The 4,852-nt window shown below is 37.3% G+C and overlaps 1 protein-coding gene across 1 annotated transcript in view; it reads left to right on the top strand.

Moving 5' to 3' along the window:
• The first annotated feature begins 638 nt into the window (after positions 1–638).
• Capsl (calcyphosine like) overlaps positions 639–4,852 on the top strand; it is a 32,410-nt gene continuing 28,196 nt past the window's right edge. Inside the window, exon 1 of the mRNA XM_033759499.1 lies at positions 639–750. The gene's annotated coding sequence lies outside the window, so the exon portion shown is untranslated. The remainder of the gene's footprint in view (positions 751–4,852) is intronic.

Genomic DNA, 4,852 nt, shown 5'->3' with positions numbered 1-4,852 from the left:
TTCACCTACATGGGACCACTAGAGAACTTTTATCCGGAAATCTTATTTCCAAGGAAGAAGTGTAAAACTAGAAGTGAAAGGTGAAGGAGAAGGAGGAGGAGGAGGAGGAGGAGGAGGAGGAGGACGAGGACGAGGACGAGGACGAGGACGAGGAGAAACCATGAATAGAACAGCAGATATCAGTGTGCAAATGTAGATTAATAATAGGGCACTGAGTCACCTATAGTTGTGCCTGCCTATTTCTGAGAGTTGTGGTTTTATGTTTCATATGGTAAATAATCCACATTAACAGCATGTATTTTGAAGACAATAGAAGAGTAGGAAGGGACTGCCTAAAGGAAGAAGGACATTTTTTTCTGAACATTATTTTATAAAACATGAATGTCAAGTTTTGATGCTGCTTTAGAAACCATACAATTGCTACCAAAACTTCCTGCTGGCTTTTCTCCCAGAGCAAGCAGCTTGGGTTTTCCTAGTCACTGGGGTTTCCTAGACAACAAAAGTGTAAACTTGAGAAGAGGCAAGTCTGGAATAGAAATTGACAGTGAGCTTAGCCAATCCTGCCAGGATTCTGCACAGTATTCCCAGGCCATCCAATTAGCACTAAGAGGGTTGGCCAGTACTTCTGGGCAAGACAGGTAAGAAGGAGAATTCACAGAGGGTATAGGAGGGGACCAGTTTTCCCAGATGCAGGAGAAGCGTCTATAGATTCAGTTCCAAGCAACTGGTGGCAACAGATTAGCATTTAAGGTAAATCAATTTATTCTTCTGACCTAATCACTTTTGTTTTTACTTAACTAAGAAAAGAGAATAGAAAATACTCTAGAAAAGGAAAACAGACTTCTTGGCATGTGCCAGCCATCACCGGGCTGTCTTTCTGCAAATAGCTTGGCATTAAGAGAGCATTTGTAATCTTGGAGAACAGATTAGATTAAAAATGTGGAAAAGTAAATTTCATTCAGTAAATGAGAAGGAAATAAAAATTACTCAGCAGTCACTATGTACTGGGTACTCAAATGCAAAGTACTTAGATGATTTACCTATCTCAATAAAACAGAGCTTGCAGGGGGCTTCTGCCCCTGGAAGTCTCAAAGCAACAAAGACAGAGCTTTTATTCAACCCTTGCCAATCCTGATAAATCTGTACAGTGTGTGGCATAACGTACTGAGCTCACAACAGAATCAGAGTCAGAATCAAAATAAAGGAGCACTGACATGGCCTGTCAAAGTATTGTATCAGAGAGTTGATTGTACTGATGAGGAAAGATGTCCGTAAAGGCAATTCCAGCTGCTCAAGTGTCTGCCCCTTCTCTTCAGTCTGGAGTGTAAGTAAACCATACTTGCACATGAAATCCTTTCTTAATTTGAGACCTCTTAGTTTTTCCTCAAAGCCTTTCAACAGCAACAAAAAATCTGTATTTTGTTGTGTGTTTTAAATATTAAGATTTCTATTGCAGGAATTTATTTGTATTTATATATGAACGAGTTATCTTTAAAGTGATGATCAATTCTAATAGGAATCTAATAAAATCATCGTAAGTGCTGATGTTGTATGATAGGAAATCCAAAAATGCCAACTCTCGTTTCTAAGAAATTATAATCTAGTAGGGTGAGCAGTTCTGGAAACAAAGAATTACACTACAGTTCAATGTGTATGCTGTTAGTTTTGGATAGGGATTTACAAAGGACCTCATTAGATGTTCCCCTCTGGTGGGGGTAATTGTGTGAGGCTTCAGTATAGTGATTATCCAAAGACAGGTAGAGGGCTTCTTTAGGCCAACAAGGAGGGAGAGGTGTTCCTGAAAGCATGGCCATATGTACAAAGGCATAGAGAGCTGGACAATCATGATATTTTGGGGAAATGCGAGTAAATAGAGATACAAACAGATTTTAAATAGGTAAACAATTACTAGAAAATAGACTGAAATTATAGGATCAACCCATAGATGAATCTAATTCTAAGATTTTTCTCTTTACCAGTATGCCACTGAAAACTATAAAAGGGTCTCAAACTAGCATATGATGTTCAGGTTTTGATTTTATAGAGATTGTTCTGATGGATATCTGAAGGATGGACTGGAAGGAGCAAGTGTAGAGGCAGGAGACCGGCTCTCATTGCTGGTTCAGTAGCCATAACGATAAGGGTAATAAAGATGCCAGATGTATCAAGGCAGTGAAACCTTACTAGATTTAGCAGTAATTGGATGTAGGGTATGGGGAAGAGACTAGAATAATGTTCAGTTAATAAACTAAGTAAATGGGGTTGCTGTTTCATGGAGCAATGAATAAGGAGGAAAGATAATGATTTAGTTCTGTTAGGTTAAACTTGAAATGTCTGTGTAATCCTTTGAGTGTACATGTTTTGTGGGAAATTAGAGCTCTGGGTCTAAAGCTCAGAAGACTGCATAAGAAGGGAAAAAATCTGGGAATCATCATTTTGTCATTGGGTATGCCTGTGGTTTCAATGGGTTAGGGTGACAGAAAGAGGATAAATAATTGATGTGTGAGCAGCAGTAGCATGTAAGAACCTAGCAGAAGAGATGGAAGAAACAAAATGGGACTGTCCCAAGAGGAAGGAGCAGAGACAGGGAATAGACTTTTTTTCTCTTAAATTACATTTTAGGTATTCAAAACATTTACATTCATCATTGGGAACTTGTACCTTTACATGATGTGTCTTCGTTCTTATTTTTCCCCCATTCTTCTGCCCTCCCTTCAACCCCTCTACCCCTCCCTATCTGCAAAAGCTTTGTTTCCATTTGTTTTTTATCTCATATTTTTTCCTTTCTCCTCTTTTTAAATTTTTATTTTCATTTTAAAATATATTTTTATTGGTACATTTTAGGTGTACAGTTCAGTTACATTCATCATTGGGATCTTGTACCTTTACATGACATATCTTGGTTCTTATTTTTTCCCCATTCCCCTAGCCTCTCTTCCCCCCTCAACCTTCCCTATTTACAAAGACTGTGTTTCCAATTTTTCCTTTTCTCTTATTAGTTCTTTTCCCTTTTTCCCTTTCCCTGACTCCTCACATTTGCCTAATACATTTAGACCTGTTCTTCCTATTACAAAATATCAATTATATTGATTGGACTCTTATTTACATTTTTAGCTTATCACACCAGAGAATCTGTATGGTATTTACACATGTGTGTCCTATTAATTTCACTTAAGAGTATGGCCTCAATATGCATTCACTTAGCTATAAATGTCTCTAGTTTCTCTTTCTTTATGGCTGAGTAGTACTCCATTTTATATAAAAAATATCTTCTTTATCCAGTCTCCAATTTCTGGGCAATTGGGCTGTTTCCAAATTTTAACTATTGCAAATTGTGCCACTATAAAATGGGTAAGCATATGTCACTGTTGTTTGATTCTTTTAATTCTTTTAGGAAGACAGCCAGCAGGGGAATAGCTGGGTCAAATGGGAGCTCTAATCCTAGTTCTTTGAGGTATCTCCATATTGATTTCCATAGTGGTTTCACCAGTCTACACTCTCAACAACAATGGAGAAGGGTTGCTTTCTCCCCACTGCCTCACCAGCATTTGTTATTGGTTGATTTCTTGATAGCAGCCATTCTTTCTGGGGTGAGATGAAATCTCAGTGTTGTTTTCATCTGCATCTCTCAAATGACTAGAGATGTTGTGCATGTTTTCATATGTATATTTGCAGCTTTTACTTCTTTGAGAAATGTCTGTTCTTTTCAGATGCCCATTTTTTGAATTGGATCTTTATATTTGGGGGCCTGATTTTTTTGAAAATATGTTCATATATATCTTCACATATTCTAGATGTAGACCTTTGTCAGGGGAACAGTTAGTAAATTTGTTTGCACATTGTAGGTTGTCTCTTAGCTCTGTTGGTGGTTTCTCTGGCAGTGCAGAAGCTTTTTTAAAAAGATGAGGTTCCAGTTGTTGATTCTTTGTGCAAGCTCTCATGCTACTGAGGATTTGTCCATGAAGTCTTTTCCTATGGAAATTTCTTCAAGAGTTCTATCTAGCTTATCTTCCAGAAAGTTTAGTGTTTCTGTTTTAATATTTAGATCTTTAATCCACTTCAATTTTAGTTTAGTGCATGGTGAAATATAGGGATCTAGTTTTAATCTTTGGAAAATTGAAACTCAGTTTTCCAACACCATTTATTAAAGAGGCTGTCTTTCCTCCAGTGAGGATGGTTGGCTCCTTTGTCAAAGATGAGGTAGCTGAGTATCTCTGGAGTTGTTTCTTCATCTTCTAATCTATTCCACTGATACTCGGGTCTGTTTCTTTGCCAGTACCATGCTGCTTTAAATATGTGGCTTTCCACTATAGTTTCAAGTTGGGGAATGTGACATCCCCTGACATGTCTCTTTGCCTAAAATGACTTTTGCTATTCTAGGACTCATTTGTTTCAAACGAATTTTTTGATTGCTTTTGCTAGTTCTGTGAAATATACTGTTGGTATTTTAATTGCTATTGAATTGAATCTGTAAAAAAGTTTTGGAAGTATGGCCATTTTCACTATATTGCCTCTTCCTATCCAGGAACAAGGGATGTCTTTCCATTTCCTTATATCCTCTTCAATCTTTTTTTTTTTCAGAGTATTGTAGTTCTCAATGTAGAGGTCTTTTGCTTCATTTTTAGAATGATTCCTAGATATTTCATTTTTTTTTAATTGAGTTTATTGGTACATTTAGGGATACAGTACAGTTACATTCATTGTTGGGATCATGTACCTTTACATGGCAAGTCTTGATTCTCATTTTTTTCCCCTTACCTCTGCCCTCCCTTCACCCCCTCCTCCCCTCCCCATCTACAAACACTTTATTTTCATCTTTTCATTCTCTCACATTTTTTTCTTTTCCCTTTTT

Source organism: Fukomys damarensis, unplaced genomic scaffold, assembly GCF_012274545.1.
Source record: "Fukomys damarensis isolate Sample0158 unplaced genomic scaffold, DMR_v1.0_HiC HiC_scaffold_1, whole genome shotgun sequence".
Taxonomy (NCBI): domain Eukaryota; kingdom Metazoa; phylum Chordata; class Mammalia; order Rodentia; family Bathyergidae; genus Fukomys; species Fukomys damarensis.
This window is presented reverse-complemented; position numbering and strand designations above follow the sequence as displayed.